This window comes from Delphinus delphis, chromosome 19 (assembly GCF_949987515.2).
Source record: "Delphinus delphis chromosome 19, mDelDel1.2, whole genome shotgun sequence".
In the NCBI taxonomy this organism is placed as follows: Eukaryota; Metazoa; Chordata; class Mammalia; order Artiodactyla; family Delphinidae; genus Delphinus; species Delphinus delphis.
The window spans coordinates 3,361,691-3,380,861 of NC_082701.1; the positions used below are offsets into that span (position 1 = coordinate 3,361,691).

Genomic DNA, 19,171 nt, shown 5'->3' on the forward strand with positions numbered 1-19,171 from the left:
CTAACGGAAGTAAAATATACCATGATTTACGCTCACAGCAGGAGTCAGGACCGTGTTTCCATGCCTTCTATTACTGTAGGCAGTATTTGGTGTGTGCTTTTCCTGAACATTTGTGTCACCTCATTCCTGTTCTTTGCTGGCATAAAGGAGGGACACTGTTTCTCCAGTTGTGCATGGAATTGGTGTGGGAAAAAAGTGGCTGTCTTCGTCATGCACAAAGTAATACCGTGATAACTATATCGTGGACCTGGTTATTTTGGGCATCAAAATAATAGCGTTCAGTAATCACATCGCCACTCAGGAGACAGCACGTTGTGTCATCTTTTACACTTCGGTTTCACGACTTGAACAAATGCATCTCTGTTCCTCTAAGTGTGTGCACAGTACTCATTGCACTGGGCACTAGGGTATATAAAGATAACTCCATCCGTTCCTTGCCAATGGGAAAGATAAAGCCTATCCAGAAAGGACATGGGCAGAAAAGTCACCTTTGCTGGGAAGTTGAGGGAAGCTTTACCGTGGAGGCAACACTGGGTTTCAGCTTGAAGAGAAAAGGAATGTCTGCCTGATCTACAAAGAACCGAACATGTTTGGGAAAATGTGAGAAGTTCAGTGTGGCTGCAATCTAGGGTGCTGGTGTAGGAACTGAGGCAGGGTGGTGACACCTGGGCTAGAGAAGTGGTGTGACCTAGCAGTATGTCACCTGGGGAGGCTTTTTGTAGGGTTTACCCTTCTCCCCCAAATCACACGCAACGCTAGTTCTAAGACTGAACTATTTGCCCATTCATGACCTGTGACTGATTCTGGGAAAGGAGAAGGATTTAATAGAAAATGTAGAGAACAGAGAAGAGACAGAAGAAGCTAATCCCTGGTGTTTTTCTGCTTTACAGAGGACTCTTTGATTCTCCTGCAAGGTGGGCTTTTTCCAAGACATAGAACTCTTTCTAACGCAAATAACTTAATGAATGCTCATCGGGGCTCTATTTTCTTCCCAGGCTGTCCATTCGCAGTGCTTTATTGTCCTAAACTGCGTGGATATTAACTTGCTGCCACTCTATTTAGGGAGCACGTGGTCAGAATAGTTTTTTTCACACCTGAATGGAGCGCTTGAGATGGGATCGGGGATTCAGCTGCAAAGACGCAGCTCCTCTGTATACCAAGGGATGACTAGATAGACTAAACGGGGCATCATGGTGCTGGAAAGAACACTGGGCTCAAAGTCAGTTACCTTCAGTCTTAGGATCGTTATGTATTTATTCTTATTGGACAGTAAGTAGTTCTCCCTTGTCAGTTTCCTCATCTATAAAACAAAAATATTCCCATCATTTATTTCTACATTCCTTCAACAAACACTTAATAGTGTATGTATATATTAAGTGTGTGTATATTTACATATATAAATAAATACATATACTATATATAAAAATAAATCTATATTATGTATATAGGAGAAAAAAATACACACACACACACACACACACACACACACATTCCTCTAGTGGCTCTGCTTTTCTAATCAAACCCAGGTAACCAACCCTATTAGGTATTTATATGTGTATATATATGACTTATGCTACTATTTGATCTTATATAATGGGTGACACCTCTGGTGCTGCAGCCGGAAGCTGCAAGGCAGGCAGCTGGCAGCACAGGTGGACGTGAGGTAAAGGAGGACAGCAGGTGAGAACCGGCAAAGATTAGCCAGAAGCCACCAGGATGAAATGAAGCTCACGTTCATCTCTCACATCCTTGGAGCTTCCAGTGAGATCATGGGGGTGTCCAGAGGGGAAGAGGCTGCCCCCCGCCATGTAACCCAGGAGCCGCAGAAGCTGAAGGAAGAAGCCCAGCAGGAACCATGGGCTCACCTGCTGCTCTGTGCCAACACGTTAGCCGTGCCAACCTGTGTGAAGTCCCACAGTGCCTCGTGCCCTGTGCCGACCTTCCGGTGTAAAGAGAATACAGCTGTTGGTTTACTTCCACCTTACAGATGTCGTGCAGAATGTCTCCCATGGCCCAGGCTAACCTGGGACTATGAAGGAAATGGAATTCTGGAACGTGTAGTCCCAGTTTAGCTAAACTGATACGATCCAAACCTACCGCCCGTGACGCCTGCCATTCAGAATATAAAACAAATGATTGAAACACAGTTCCTGTCTCCAAAGAGCTAACGGTATGGTGGGAGAGAGTCTTCATCCAGTCCGACGTGTGTTGTAATAGAACTACTTGGTGTGGTGGGACACAAGCACAGAGTGAGAACAACACACATGAACAAGCTTTGGAAGTGTTACGTTTTTAATGGCCTTGCAGGGTCTCATTTTGGCTATTTGACATTAGATTACCTCTACTTAGAAAAAGTAAAAACTGGAGACGAAATGTGTTCTAGATATTTTAATAAATGTATATTCCCCGAGATACCCTTGTCTTTATCTCAGTTCACTTGGGCGAGTGGTGGTGCTGAACGGATAGCAACCAGATCTCTACACTAACCCAGATCTTTTGGTTTGCGTAATTATGTATGCTTACTTAAGTCACCAACCGTTTTTCCACAGAGACAATGTTTGTTTTGCTTAAGTATAACTTACCCGTCTTTTAACCTGAGGAAAGAAACCCGGAGATATATGAAGAAGTTTCTTGACCGGTAGCAAAATTCCTTGACAATGAAAAATGTAGAGAAAAGCAATGAAGATAGGAAATAGCTTCAAAATGCTATGCCAAAACGATACTACGAAAGCTTCTGCTTTATCGTCACCATCTTGTATAAATCTTCTCTATTTCCTTATTAGATTATGTTTGACTAACAGCTCAATCTGCCTCAGTTTCTCTTCCTTTGCTGCTGTCTAATAGGGTAGATTTGGTATATTTCAAAGACATCATGTTTTCTCTGTATCACAAAGATGGTGTCACAAGGATAGGTGGCCTCATCCGTCTGTGAAGGGTTTGTGTCCATATCCCAAATGTCCTGTTACCAAAGTCATGGAAAGAAGGTATTTCTGCTGAATCTTCCCTGAATGATACGAGACTACATGAAGAAACTTATGGGATGTTTCACTTACCAATAACAAAGGAGCATGTGTCATTTCACGGCAGAAATAACGTTTTCAATTTACTGCCTGGTTTTTATTTAACAAACACAGGGTGCTAACTACATGCTGTGCATTGTTCTAAGTGCATTACAAGTATTCCTCCTTCCACCCCCACGAGAAACTTTATTTTTACAGTTAAGGAAACAGGAGCACAGAGAGGCCATGAAATGTTCCCAAGGTCACACAGCTAGTAAGTGGCATAGCTGATTTTGGACCAGGCAGCCTTTCTCTATAATAAGTGTTTTAAAGCATTAACCCACACCCTCTAAAGAACCTCAATTCCCCATAAATTCACATCTGTGTGATTGTTAGTAACGCTAAATTATAGTGACACATAATTTGGGTCATACACCTAACATTCAAGAAACCTCTGTATGCAACTCAGAGTGAAAGCCTGAGGAATGCTCAGGCATTGAAATGATAAAATAGAATCAAACCCTTCCCCCTGAACCCTGCTCTCTGCTCTCTGGTTACTGGTTTCTTTGAAGTATTCTATTTTGCACGCCAAATATTAAGTTGTGCTTTCTCTATCAAAGGCATTTAAAGAATAAAAAGCAAATCAGAAACAGAAAAGAAGATATCTGTGCTCTATTTAACAGGCAGAAGCCCAGCTGCACCAGCACAAGCATCTGTCATTTCCATCAAAAGTTAATAAACACGCAAAAAAGTTAATCAACACAAACAGAATTTTGACACCGTAAATCACTAAGGACTTCACTTCATAAAGCGAATATAATAGCCAATCTAAGGAAAGTAATAATTCATTGATGGGGGAAAATACAATCGTTCTTTATGGTCCTGATGACATATGGAAATCTGTCGGCTTCAATACCAAGTGTTGAACTAATACCAAACAAGCCATTTGTTCGAGGGGAAGAATATGATAAAAGTAGAGCCCAATGGGCCTTGACAGAGTTCTTAGTTTAGAGTAGAAAGTCTCCCTTTACTTAATTCAGTATAAAATAGACCCCTTCTTTGTGCCAGTGAATATTAACTTCATTAGTTAGAAGCCACTGCTCGTGATATGCAAATATTTACAATGGCAGTTTTCATGGAGAAAGTAGAAGCAGCCTTAGTTTTCACTCTTGCATTAAAATTAATTAAGAGTAACAGTGAGTGACATGAAGTCACCTGTGTTAACTATTTACGGCATAGCAGATCCTGTATTTCACTGGTTCCGCCATTTATTACAAATGAAGTCAAATTTATATTTTGAGAAAGCATCCAACAAAGCCAGTGATCAGCATATAATGAAATTGTATTTTTAATGGTGAAATATTTTCAGTATTCTCTGAAAGAAAAAAACTATACTTCCAAAGAAAGAAAGCTGTTAGCATTACATTTTTACTATTTAAAAATAATTACATGAGAATCATTATTTATTAATCATTTTCCAGGATTCATCATAAAAATGTCTCTTGAAGAAATAGGATGTTTACTTCTTAAGTTGAAAACAAAAACTGTTGGAAAAATTTGGTAGTTGCCCTACCCTTAAGACTGTTAGTGCGTTCATGTTAAAGATCCCTGACTTCCTGAAGGTTCTAATAAACTTCTCTGTTGCGCTTGGCATTTCCTTTTGCGTAGTCTCGGCTTTTAAACTAAAGACCAGATCCTTCACTCACATATTTTTGTTTTTCTTGTTTTACTCTTTGTCTTATTTGATTCCTAATGAAAATAACAAACATTTGTGGGTAGCACTTCAAAGCTCAGAAAATGCTTTTACAACAGTGATCACATCTTATCTTCAAAAGGACTCTGTGAGGTGAGGGAGAGGTGAGAGTAAAGCAGTAGAATTCTTACTATAGTGATGGGAATGCTTAGGCTCAGGTCAGTGAAGCCATACATGGCACCCAGGGGACCTCAGACTCCAGGGTTTCGGCTCCAGCTCCATTCCTCTTTCAAAAAGCGTGCAAATCCTACAGGCCCTCCTTTTCTCTTCCGTCTCTGCAGGAGAGGGTAACAGGTGATTTCTCAGCGTGCAATCGGTTTGTATTGTAGAATCAGACAGACATGGGTTTTAATCTAGACTGTGCCCGTTATGCCCTATGTGATTTAGGCTAGAGGTTCTCAAAGTGTGTCCTGGCCCTAGAAGCATCAGAATCAACTGGGAACTTGTAAAAAATGCAAATTCTCAGGCTCCATCTCAGACCTACGGACTCGGCAGCTGTGGGGTTAGAGTCCAGTGTATCTGACAAACCTTCCAGGTGATTCGGATCCACATTCGAGTTTGCAAACCAGGGGAACGTATAGGCCAAGGCACCTCGCCACCGTCAAACTTCTGTTTCTCTTTAAATTGGGTCAGTGATAGAGTTTTGGGTGGCAAGAATATGAAACAGCGAATACACAGCAAACAAACGCTTTAGAAATGTTGACCTTCCCAGGGGAGTGAATTTCATTAAGAAGGTTAATTCTAGCTCATTTAATGAATTTGGTCCTCCATAAATGAAGTCAGGTGGTGGTGTCTTTTTCTGCTAGGAACTTTAATAAAAGCTCATGGAGGGGGCATGACCTCTGTCACCAGCATTTTATTTGTTGTTTGTTCACGGGATTCTGGCATTTGAGTCATAATAGCTTTGCCCGATGGCCAATTTTAGTTCCATGTCTTGAATTACTTAAAATTTATAGGTCTTAATATGGCTTAGTAAGTTAAGTCTTCAGTTTAAAATAACCTATAAATTCAATTTGAAAACTCAATGAAGAAAATTTTTTAGCCTCGTGTCCATCAAAGCGTTTCAAAGTTGGTCTTCTGTGGCTACATGGAGTGTAGAGATAGGAACAGGCAAATCAAGCCCATTTCTCCTTGTGATTCCTCTGCTCGCCCTCTTCTTGGACCTACAACAGTAGAGAACACTTGTTAAAGTCCTACTGTGTGCCAGGCACCGTGCTATAAGCTTGGGGTCCTACTATCCTTATTTATTTGGCTCTCTAGGGGGGGGGTGTGGGAAGTGTTCTATGACAGGAATTGGGTGATTTAAGCCACATGAGTTGACCACCTGAGTTTTTGTTTTTAGATCAAATTAAGAGCCTTGCATAATTTGTACATGAATTTTAACTGCCAGGAACGAGAACCTTAGTATGCCTGCTTTCATTCAACACTCCATCTGCCCAGATTCCTGAAGTCTGAAGAGAAACAGCCACGTAAGCCATGGGTCTTTTTGTTTATTTGCTCCAATAGTTCCCAAAGGTGGGATTCTTGACTTGGAGGAGACAATGAGGAAAAAAAAACCACCTTATGTTACTAAAGTGTAAAATAAAACTGCAGGGTTTCCATAACTGTGGTAGTCTACAACCGGAGGGCACGCTAATAAACTTGCTTGGCTAGTAAGAAGGGAAAATACTGAGCTATAAACGAGACTTACCACCGTGTGTAGCATTCTTTTTTCAGAAGGTTATCATATCTGTTTACCAAATCTATATGTAGGTAAAAAGTTAAAAGCTAGTTACTTCACTGTTTACAGAGAACACACAGCTCTGACTAACTCTGTTTAGAATCTCTCGTCACATCACACTCACGATAAAGGCAGAATGTGATACTCTAGCACTCCACAACCCTGGCAGGAACTGCGCCTATCACCCGAGGTCTAGTCCTAATGTCCCGGGGCTTTAAGCAAAGAGATCTGACTGGGACTGGTGGTGGCTACTTCTGTCCAGCCTCAGCTGCCTCTTCGCACAGCAAGAAAGCTGTTCAATCATTTGCTCAAACATTTATTTTTTTAGGCTCCACCTTGAATTTAATCACATACTTATCTTCCTGCCAAAGTATTTGTGCTGGTAAAGCAGGGCAACTCGATCTAGGCAGAACCTGCTCTTTCTGCTTCTGTCCAAAGGGTCAGTGGTAGAAAGGCTGATGGCAGTGATTTTATAATTGAATGGGGTAATTGTTCTGAGGTTTTTGTTTTTCCCTTGAAAGAAAATGCTACAGGCTTGAAAGCTCTAAGATAAGGGGGAAAGTCTACGCAAAACACTGTGTGCCTTCTCACAGACCTTTAGCTAGTAGAAAACAGATCATCTTTGTTACACTTTGGCTGGATAAAATCGACACATTATATGGGTAACTGAGGTCAGTAGAAACCCTTGGAGTTTATTTTCCCAGGTACTTTTCTTTTCTGGGCTGAATTATGGACCTAATTTAGGCTAATAGTGCTACTTACAGACTGAGTTGAATTCATTGGGTTCATTTATCATATTCATATGTTAAAGGCACTTAAAAGCCCAGAGCTGCCATTGTGAATGATCAAATTCTATAGTCTCTCTTCAGCAGTCTATGATTTATCTACCTAAATGACCAGGAAATGGATAAAGGACCGTGTAATTTTGCTAAATGTGTCAAACAGAGAAACTGAAGAATGGAAGTGTGATCCATTTCGTTTGCCTCGATGGCCAAAAATGTGCCCAAAGCCTTGTTCAGAAATATCGTTTAGCAGATTGTGGCTACGGAAAAAAGACTCAAAGCCCTCAGCCAGGCAGGTCAAAGTTTTGCCGTTTGGGGCTTGGCCCTCTCTGCCACCATTTCTCTCTCTCACTTTACACCAATGCTGCGTCCTTTCCTCCCTTCTGAAGTATGTAAGTCCTCTCCCACTTAAGTCACCTATCTAAGCAGGTGTCTCAACGTTAGAGCCAAATCCGCCTTTTACATGACGCTTTCCCAGATGAAATCAAGCAACAAGGAGCGCACCCGCCTTTGAATTCATCCTGGTTTCTATTCCGTTTTCTGCTCATCAACCGTCAGCCAGGACCGTTTCCCACTCATTTGACTGTTAGTCGAAACATACCTGAAATAAAAATACAATAGCAGTGATTATCTCCTGTTCGCTATAGCTAGTCCTCTAAACAGCTTACTAACTCCCTGTGGACTGGCATTATGTCTTGTAAATCATAAATGTGCGAATAGCCTATTTGTTACCGACCTCTTTAATCAGTAGAAATTGGTAAGAGGCCCAATGAGGGAATCAGACAAGGCTTTACGGGGACTTGGCCTGCAGCAGGAGGGGGCGAAAGCAAGTAATGCGTAACCTTGCTCCATCCCCCCGCGGGGGGGGGGGCGGGGGGGGTGAGCTTAAACGGGGTAAGGGTGGAGGCGGGGCAGTGTGTTGGGCCGGAGTGGTTGGCTGAGGAGGTCTGCCCACCCGCTTCACGGTGCTGCGTGCAGGGGTCCCGCGTGGCGCCGTGCTTTTGCTCCCGACACCTCACAAGGGGAGAGGTGACAGTTGCGTTTTGGCCTTTTTGTATCTTACTGGCCATAATTTGCCCCGACTGCGCATGCACGCAGTTATTTTTAGTCCCTCATAATTCCTTTGTAGCTTGTTGCTCAAGGAGACGTCTGTCCAGGTGCAAGCCCTGCAGCAGAGCGTCCCAGGTCCCAGCCTGTCTTCATAGTAACCGCCTTGAACGTAGTAAAAAGGCCAGGGGGCGGGGACGGGCGGGCAAGGAACAGCATTTATGTCTTTGGGGCAAATAATCAAAAGTTAGGTTGAGGAATGATATATAATAAGATTTGCTCCTTAATAGGATAAATTGCAAACAAGTTCAAAACAGGCAGCATTTATTTTGGGTTTTCCTTCTACTCTGGCCCTCACCCTGTCTCCCAGTTCACACACACACACACACACACACACACACACACACACACACACTCCTTCCGATGCTCTGACTTCCTCTCTTCTACTGGTTGCACGTCTAGTACTTTGCTTTAGCCCCGTGTAGGTCTTTACTTTCCTGCTATTCTCCAGGGAGAGCTGCTTTGCTTGGTGTTTGCCTGTTCCCTTGAATCATCCTGGATCCCGTACTATGTGAAGAGTCACTTTCCCCTTATTGTACCCTCTCATGTAATATTTACATTTACCTTGGGACTCTTGGGTGCATCGACTACACAGTGAATAACATAAATAAGTCAAGTACTATGATGGCCTGGGATGGGGGGAGGAGTTTTAATTTAGGCGAATTTAGGTTACTTATCCTGTTTAAGCAGAACCTCATTTATGGGCTAGGATATCAGGGGTTATATAATACCAAAAGGTCTAAAATGTGGTCTGCATCACAAGTGAATACTCAGTGTTGCATCTGTGAATCGGAGAAAGTTGCAGAAGTTGAAAGAACGTAAGCGTCTAATAATTAGTGAAAGTATGTACTGTATACAGACACCATCTAGATTGAAAGAAAGGGCTGGCAGAATATTTAACTGCCTGCACCCATCCACATGGTGCTTTGTGGTGCCTGTAAGGTGATGAGTCAGAGAAGTAGAGCCGGCAGAAAAGGCAGGGAAAATGGTCAAATACTTCGACCCTCCTTTTTGTGACTAAAGCCAGTTTGAATTGGTAGGTCTGACAAGGCTGAAATTTATTACCCACTCTCCCCGCCTAGTTATCATTTAGAGCGAACGCTGAATGATAGCCCCAGCTTGTTCTCATTTAGGCGGTCTTCATTTCTGCAGTATTTATTTGATGTCTATATAGAAACTTTTAAAGAGCAAAATGAGCCCTGCCCAAGTTTAGACAGTCATTTAGGGCCACTGGACCTTCCGTGGAGTGCCAATAATTTTGAAAGCCAGACGAACTGTTAGAAGTGGTTCAAACTTGGGTCAAGACTCCTTTGACCTGTTTCAGATTGATGACAGTTCGGAATTTGTCATAGTCAGTCCTCTTTCCAGGTCATCGCAGAAAAGGTCTCACTGCTTGTGTCTCCTGCACGCAGTCCGGTTTGGGGGGTTGTTTTCTTTGGAGAATGACATCATCTGTAATTAGTTCAAATTGGCTCTATTTCTTTGAGAAGTCTATTTTGCCTTTATTAACTGAGAAGTATGTGGTATTTGGTTTTAGAAGGTTTCAATTCTAATCCTGCCGATACCTTCTTTCATAACAAGACTTTGAGATAGTCTATCAGTATATTTAAATCTTATTTAAAAATTGCTAGGGACGTAAGTACCTATTTTATGGGTAGCTTAAGAATGAAAACAAATAACTTCTGTAAAACTGTTACCAAAGTCCTCCGTACTAATACGTATGTAGTATGTATTCAGTAAGTAATGGCTATGATTATAACATCAAAATAGTGGTTCATATTTCCAAAGGAACAATCATTTTTGTCTGATGTGATAACAGAGAACATTTGGAACAAAGATTTGGAAATTGCTGGTAACTTGTTAGTTTTTCAGATTACATTAGGTATCAGATAAACACGGCTATCTGACAATATATGCATTACATCCTATGGAGAATCAAGGCAATTGTCTTCATAATTCAGTTGATGTACACTTTCTGCTCTACCGAAAACCACACCTCTCAGACCTGGAACGCTTTGGGATTAGGCAGGGCTATGTTTTGGCCTCGGCGTTTTCAGTGGCCTCTACAGGTTGAGCAGTTTAGAGCTAGTAACTTGGCTAAGGTTTTTGGATATAAACTTGCCTGTTTAGAGTGTCGAGCAGTCTACATTTGAAATGTGTAATTCCAGGGGTGCGGTAAGGTACACGACCCAGCCAGCTGGAGAAAGTAGCATGTTCTTTATTTTCTCTTACATCCTATTACAGTCAAAGAAAGCATCTGACATGGTGAAATGCTCGCTTTGCAGACATGACGTGTGCAAGTTTAATTTGTGAATCAAACAAAGGAAAAATTCCTGGGCCTTTTACATGCATTTTTCTTAATGTGATCACTGAATCCGAGTTAGCCATTTAATCCTGAACGAGACATGACTTCACTGGGGTTTGTTCCCTGACTAAATCTCGGACTTCCACACCAGGACGTATCAATCGCTTACTCGCTCCTGTGCCCGTGTTGATGTCAGGGGCTTGTGTGAGGGCGGGGCCGGGGAAGGGGAGCCCTCCAGCAAATGTTTTCGGAACAAGTCTTTGTGGGAAGTTCACTGTTTTTGTCATAAAGGCCCTTTAGTGGTCAATCTGGAAACCACGAATGGAATGAGTTACCCTGTTGAAATTCTTAAATCAAAACGCATTGGTTTTCTTTGGGGAGTTTCACTAAAAATTAGAGGCACAGATCATTACGTGGAAGTGGGAAGACCTAAGAGGAGCACCTGGAACACATTTACAGAATACGCGTCTTCCGTCAGATTCTTGAGGAAACGTTCCTAAGGACGAGCCCTCAGTGCAGGCCCACGTAACATAGTTTTTAACTTCCCTACGGTTGACTATTTCAAATGTTTTCAACTCTCTTTCAGTCTCTAATCCTGTCTCTGTACCCACCATCCCCTTATTGAACCAAGAAATAAAATCACCAGTTTCTCGCCATCCCACCTGTTGACCTGATTACAGCCGTACCCATCCTTCCCTTGGAATCATACTCGACTCTTCCCACCCTTCCCTTTACTCTGCAACTCCTTTCCCTTTTCCCTCCCTCCCTCCCTGATGGATTTCTGCTTCTTGTGGATTCAGACTCCCAAGTACCTCTTGAATCTGTTCCCTTTGCTTTATTCCCCCAGGTTATGCAATATCTTCCTCACTTCCCTCCCTGTTAGTTGTCTGGCCAATCCATTCTCACCACCGCTGCCAGAACACATGCTCTTAAATTCTAATCAGATTGTCCTACTTCCCTGATCAAAGCCCTTTAATCCTGCCTGAGAATAACTGAAATTCTTGAACCTGACTTACCAGATGTGGCCCTCACCACTCCAGCTCTCTCATACTTTGCCCCATCCTAGATCCCGCCTTCAAGCCAAATAAACACTTTAATTTTTCTTGTAACCCCTATTGGGCGCTAACATGGTTTGTCTCCACCAGTTGCATTCAGTATGAGTAGAAGAAGGGTGTAAATTACACTGTTGGGGAAAAATGACTCACAAGTAACAACTGCAGCGTGGATTCCCTAAAGAACGATCACAAGCATACCCGTGGCTTTGAAGAAAGTAGAGTCTATCCAAGAGTGAAGAAGGCTAGCCATGAAAAGAAGTGTATTCATTTGCAGAGTTTTAAGTTGAATTTTCATAGAGTTTCCTTAATGCACGAGAAGGACTTCACAAAGGCTTACTGAATCACAGGGAAACGTTTAAAACTTTAAATCATTTTTTGCACTGTCCCTCTCAACAAGCCAGCCGTTTTGAAGCCAGTTTCTTTTTCATTCCATTAAAAAAATGACAACTTTAATTAAGACTTCGTGGTATATAAGAATTGCTTAGTGATATATATATATATATATATATATAGTTTAACGTATATCAGCTTTGCCCAATTTTCTTTCCAGTACAGACACTAAAGACCAGCTTTCTCTTTCCTGACCTAAATGTTAGAAGCTAGAGGCCCTTTCGGTGACTTTGTCTTTCTTCACCTCCCTACTCTCATTCCCAGTAGTTGCGAAGTTGAATTTTGATGAAATTGGATCTTTGAAGTGGAATTTTGAGTGGAATCTGGACAGATTCTGGGCTGGTCAAACAGCACCTCAATAACTGTGAATTAAGATAGGTCGCATTTTAAAAGGGAGAATCAGAGAAGAATCAGGATATTGAGCAAATCCTAAAACATGGTTTGTGACCCAGGGGTGTGCGGGAGCAGACTTGTGTCAGCTCCCAGGAGCCAGCTGTTCACCCCTTACCACCTCCACGTTCTGGTACAGCCCATCAGAGCCTGGACATCAGCCAGGGTGTCCGTTTATACCATAGAAATTGGCAAACTCTTTACAAAACAGAAATAGAGTCACAGATGTAGAAAACAAACTTATGGATACCAAAGGCAAAAGTGGGGGGGGGATAAATTAGGAGTTTGGGATTGACATGTACACACCACTAGGTATAAAATAGATAGCTAATGAGGACCTACTGCATAGCACAGGAAACTCTACTCAATATTCTGTAATAACCTATGTGGGAAAAGGATCTGAAAAAGAGTGGATATATGTATATGTATAACTGAATCACTTTGCTGCACACTAGAAACTAACATGACATTGTAAATCAACTATACTCTAATTAAAAATTAAGGAAAAAAAAGAAATTGGCAAACTCTGCAATCAGTCCTTTTTTTCCCTCAGAGAACCCGTGATGAAAATTTGCTAGCACGCAACTGCTTATGAATAAGCTAAGCGTCCCAGCAGCCCTGGTTTGACACCTGCTGTCTCGGTGACTCATCGTTTTAGCGTTTGTCCCAACACTCTGCACCCTTCAAAGTGACAAGTTAACTCATCACTCTGCAGACCAGGAACTAGGAGGCTTTGGAGGGTTTTCCCTGGAGGAAGTGAAGCCCGGGACTTGGAAGGTAAGAAGTAACTAGGAGATTCTGGTCTTCTTTTGTCTGAAGAACTGGCTGTTGGAAGTAAGACGTGACTTGTTTTGCAGAGGGACAGCAGGGGGACAGGAAAATCCTGTGAGAGCTACGGAAGACATTTTTATCTGAGTTTAAGGAAGGACTTCCTCATTGAGAGAGTTGAGTCATCATAAAATAGGAACAGAACACGTGAGGGTCACTGAGGTCCCTGTCAATGAAAATGTCCCAGCAGAGACCGAGGGCCACCTTGAGGGGCTGTCATACCGGGGCTCAGGCAAGGACGTCTTGCTGTGCTCGTGCCCTTCTGAGCCTTTGAGGTGACAGACACGGCCACTGTGGCGATTCTCACAGGGTCTTTGCTCAGTAATGTGTGTATTCGGTAGATGGTACAACCACCAGCCGGAGAAGTGATTCATTCCAGTTCAGAAAATAATGATCCAAGCAGAAATGTTTATGATGCCTTTTTGATAAGCTTTAAAATGGAACACTGATCGCTCATTTGAGAGGAAGCCCACGCTAACCAATTGACCACTGATTGATTTCTGAGTCCACATTTGGACATCTATTAAGATTGTCCACTCCACTTTGGCACAGTTTGGCCAAAGAGAGGAAAATAAGTCAGTAAGTTTCCCACAGCTTAGGAACATAGGTAGCGGGAGAGACTTTCGTAAGTGGCGGGAGAGGCCCTGTTTCGCAGTGAGAACTTCAGATACTTCCTCTGTCGCCTATGGTCACCGGGCAGTTGGAATAACAGGAAGCCCTCCGGCCGGCAAGAGTGGCTCCTCTGAAGTTTGTTTGGGTCTATCCAAAGGCACGGTTTCAGCAGGGGCTAAGGCTACACCAAACAACTTAGAATTTCCCCTTAAGTATGGAAAATTATGTTAACATAAACAATTCTGTCCATTACCTAGTGTCTACAGTGTACCATAGAAAGGTCTAACTTTTTTTTTTCTATTTCAAATTACTCTATTAAATTAGCCAGTTAGATTATCTTATAGATCACCATAAGAATAGTCATATAGTTTCTCCCTAAGCGCGATGCCTTCCATTTTACACACTTTACCTGACACTTTGCCCGTTCCTTCGGCCATGTAAGATCTTCCAGTGTTTTCCATTTTTCGTTTGACTTTTCGCCACCCAGAAATCATCCTCCAGCCCACATGTGTGTCTCTTTGTGTTCTCCCATCAGACTGTTATTTAACGGCGTTGAAAGGGCAAGTATTATTGTCTGATGCTTTTATAAGTGCTTTACGAATATTCATTTATTGCTTCTGCTGAGAGCTATACCGAATAGGTGTTCTTATTATCATTCTTTTACCGAGGCACCGCGAGAGTCAGGCTTCTAATCAGCAGAGTGTCTCCCACCGCAGTTCGTAATCACCATGTTGCCTCGCACTTTAAAGATAAGAAATTGAACCCATCTTAACGCGATTCTCTGAAAAACCAACGCAGACACTTAATGCCTCAATGGAAATGTGCTTTCTCTCTACCTGTTTTCCTGAAGTCCAGCCTTCTTATGAATGTATATTTTCCTAAGCACAGAGCTGTGTTAACATCGAGTTCCAAACACTGCATCCTTTTATACACATTTTACATGTGTATCTTCTCCTTAAAGGATCCACCTTTATCGTGTTTTAGGAAAGAAATCATATTTACGTATTACATATTCTATTATGGATTCCACTAACCGAGAGTAAAACTCATCTACCTGGTTCTTTGAGGCTAGGAGAGCAGTTCTCAACCAGGGGTGATTTTGTCACCCAGGGGACATTTGACAGTGTCTGGACACATTGCTGGCTGTCAGTATGGGGGTTGGGGTTATGTGGCATCTCGTGGGAAGAGTTTAGGGTTGTTGCTAAACACCCTATAAGCCCAGAACATCCACAAAAAAGAATTATCTGGCCCCAAATACCAAGGCTGAACATCCCAGGTCTAGGGTATCCTGTGCATTTAAAGTGATTCTGTTGAGGACAATGTATGCCCCTCCTCAACTGTACTATAAAAGCTGCAGAAAACTCTGTGCATGTGCGACTACACCTGTTAACGAGTCTCTCATTAACATATCAGTCTGTCATTAAGTAGATTCTCAACTGATATGTCTCATATTTTATTTGCTCTTCTCACAAATCTGAATGGTTTAGAAAGAACTCAGATTCATAACGTAGTCTGAAAACGAATATAACTCTTAAGGAAAATGGTGATAATAGCAGATTTCTTTAGTACTTGTTATTCACTCACTCATTCATTCATTCTTTTTTTTTTCAAGAAATAACTATTAAGCATAAACTGTACACCAGGCAATGTTATAGGTGAACAAGTAGTTTAGGAGTAGGCTATGATTAATTTGTAGATTAAAGTTAGGATTATTTTAATGTGTACTGAGAAGTTATTAGTATGGGTTTTATATCTTCTATAGTTTATGTTGTTCTACACAATTACAGAAACAATGTTTTATTTACGATGAAATTAAGCCAAGTATTTTGCATAATGTAGGAAAAAAATGGGAGACAAAATGATTTTTAGAAAGTTGATTATTCGCTTTTCACCCAGTTAGTTAAATTGGTGGTTGGTAACATAACATGCACAAAGCAGACACAGCTGTTGGTCCAATACAAGTATTCCACGCGCTCCTCATGATTTTGTAATGAAACCAGGAGACCAAACAGGATACCTTCTTCAAGTCTCCCAAAAGAAGTACTTATTTTTAATAAAAACGACACACAAGAATCCTTGTAGGACATTTACTTAATTTAAAAGTTAAGAAGGGCTTCCATGGTGGCACAGTGGTTGAGAGTCCGCCTGACGATGCAGGGGACGCGGGTTCGTGCCCCGGTCCGGGAAGATCCCACATGCTGCGGAGCGGCTGGGCCCGTGAGCCATGGCCGCTGAGCCTGAGTGTCCAGAGCCTGTGCTCCGCAACGGGAGAGGCCACAACAGTGAGAGGCCCGCGTACCGTAAAAAAAAAATAAAATTAAGAAGTTGGCAAAATCTTCCATGACAAACCGTACATCCCTCATATTAAAGCAAAACAAAAAACTGCCTCCCTGAGAAATAAACCCCCCTTGAGCCCCATATTCCTTCCCATCCATCAGCCCATTTTTCTACTCCATTTGACAGCAGGACTCCTTACAAAGGGGATACATGTTTTCTCCACTTCCTCTCACCCTGTTCCCACTTGTTCCTGATCTAATCAGGCATTTGTCTCCAGAGCTCTACTGAGACATCTCTCGTCAAGCCGCCGGTGACGTCACATGGCCACATCCAACAGTTAGTTCTTAGTCCTCATCTTGACCTCTCCTTAATCTCCGACACAGAGGATCACTCCCTTTTTCTTGCCATCTTTTCTTCACCTCCTGCCACATCTCGTGGTTTTCTCTCTACTTGAAGAAATTCTCCTTTTCAGTCTCCTACACTGGCTCATCCAGTTAACCACAATAAAACCTCAACCACTGAGTTCCCCACTTCAAAATTCCTTCTCTCCTGGTTTCATCATCTTAGTAATTGGTACCAGCATCCAATCAATTTCTTAGAAATGTCCACATTTTCATGACCAGTTCATTCCAAATTATAAGACTTCCCAATAGGTGAAAAGTGGATATTGAGTAAGAAACTTATTCTCTCCCATATCCCAAACTTAGAACAAACAAGCCAGAAAATGAAACGGGCTTCTCAGAAAAATATCTAAACCTTGTCCTTGAAACCACTACTGGGCTTGTCAGTGGTCTTCAAGGGGCACACATTTCCTCGGAACCCAAATGAAATACTGTTCACCTTAGTTGTACGATTACATAGACAGGGTGTGTTTGCAGAGAAAAATCTTTACAGTGACAGTCTAGGGCACCTACACTTAAGAAGAACACACTTGGAAGACGTTGTTCAAGTCCTGGAGGTGTTAGTGAGAAAAAAAATCCAGCCTCTGGGACGGTGAGAAGTTTAGGGGCAACTTTCGGCCATTTTGTGATTTGGGGAGGGCCTTGTTGAATAAGTTCAAAAAACAAAGGTATAGATGGGCAGGAAGGGAGGCTCTTTCTTCCTGATTCTTGTTTTCTGGAAGCCACCACTGGCAAGACTATCTCCTACGGGTAGGCATGGGAACAAGTTAAAGAAAGTGTTGATTCTCTAGAGGCAAGCGGAGATCTCAGCGGCCTTTGTATGTGGTGAATGTGTCCGGAAAGGCAAAGAAGAGCGAGATTCTCCCGTGGGTTTTCTCATCTCCATGGCGGTGGGTGCTGACAGCTTGAGAGCGAGCTCGGAGGAGCAGAGAGAAAGGAGCCCTGGACGTCCAGTTGCCGTGCTCTTACACGACGCAAAGGACACGGGGGTCTGAGCTGAACTTCATCATCCGTAACTAAGGTGAGACCATCTAGTGGGTTACTAAGTGATCCAAGCCTGAAAGCATTGCTCTCTTGCTCGACCTTTTTTGGGCGTATGCCTGCTAGTAGGACCCTTATGATGCTTCCTTGGGCTACATAGTGTGATTGATTGCTGTACGGTCTATGGCTGGGAATAGTCTTTCTTTCCTTCATATAATCTCTGGGGAGTGCTGAATCGAACAGATGAAGAATGCAAGTGCCTTTTATAGATCAGGGAAGTAACCATTAGAAACAGAGAGACAGACTTAAAAGCATGATGACTTATCCAACCGAACGTGACTTATTGATGCCGTGGGGCAATGTGGAAAAGGATGAGTCTTTAATTTCCTGTGGAAATAGTCATTCATCAAACCCTCCTTTTGTGTGTCTTCGTCACTCTTCCACTGTTCCAAAGTGGCAACAAAGTGGCACTGAAGATCTGAAACTGTGTGATAAGAAGTGCTGTCATTGACCTGTCATTAATGACGTCTTGACAACTAAAAATATAGACAGAAATACTGTGAAGACGCGTTAGAAAAGAAAAACTGCTAAAAGGTAACTTCAGTAAATAGTGAACTCCTCAGGCTTTGACGTCTGATTAGGTGGAAAAGCACTGGGCTTTTTAACTTTTAATGTTTTTCTTCTACTCACTGTCTTTTGGTTTGCAATCTGGGGCGTTGCCAGGGAGTCATTAACATCGGTTAACACCCCATGGCTTGAGAGTTCATTTCTCTGGTGAAAGGAGCAGAGGTTGAGATAATCCAACTTGTCTACCTGGAAATTCCAACATTGCATAGATGCAGGGCCGTGGGTTTAACCATAAATACGTCTTATTTACGAAACTCTTTAAGCTTTTCTTTCTTTTTTTTTTTTTTTTTGCAGTTTACAAGGCTAGTTTAATTGTAATGCCTAAAACAAACAAAGATTAAACACAAAACATTAAGATTATAGGCCAATTTAAATTTTGCTATATAATAAAAGAAACTTTAGAAATTGCAAATTAAATCTGCCAGTGGTTACGTCTACCCAAGAATGTAAGGATAATATACATTAGAAAAATCTATCGATACAGGTAATATATGAACACATTCAAGGAAAAAAGTGATCTTCTCAGTATGATGTATCCAGTAGATGCAGAAAGCTCATTAAATAAAATTTGAAGCTTATTCATAATTTTAAAAAGTCATTAACAAAATAGACAAGAAAAGTACATACCAGAAACGTAGCAAATACCATATTTATTTAAGCTTTTCTTTTTAAAAGCCCTTCCCCCTCCTTCTTTAACTTCCCATGAGCCTTGAAATCATTTGGAGAATTCCCAGGGAGCTAGGGGAACATCCCTAGAGGTTCTGAAAGCCCGTAATCCTGAAGCTGGAGTTCACATGGGCTGCTTACACCAGCGTGACCTTCCCAAGTGACTTAGCTTCTCTCTGCCGTCTTTTCAAAAGCCTTTCATAATCTCGCTCTCTTAGATATCATTTAATCTCCTTCGATTTAATCTCCCTCGATGTGGTACCTGGCACACAGTGAGC

At 42.0% G+C, this 19,171-nt stretch overlaps 1 protein-coding gene across 4 annotated transcripts in view; it reads left to right on the forward strand.

The window, feature by feature from the left end:
* KCNJ16 (potassium inwardly rectifying channel subfamily J member 16) overlaps positions 1-19,171 on the forward strand; it is a 52,858-nt gene that overhangs the window by 9,204 nt on the left and 24,483 nt on the right. The window contains exons 2-3 of one of the 4 annotated variants that reach the window (XM_059998593.1): positions 13,055-13,278; positions 17,411-17,640. The gene's annotated coding sequence lies outside the window, so the exon portion shown is untranslated. Of the gene's footprint in view, positions 1-13,054; positions 13,279-16,946; positions 17,641-19,171 lie in introns of those variants that run through there. The other 3 variants (XM_059998596.1, XM_059998594.1, XM_059998595.1) reach the window with 3 other exon arrangements.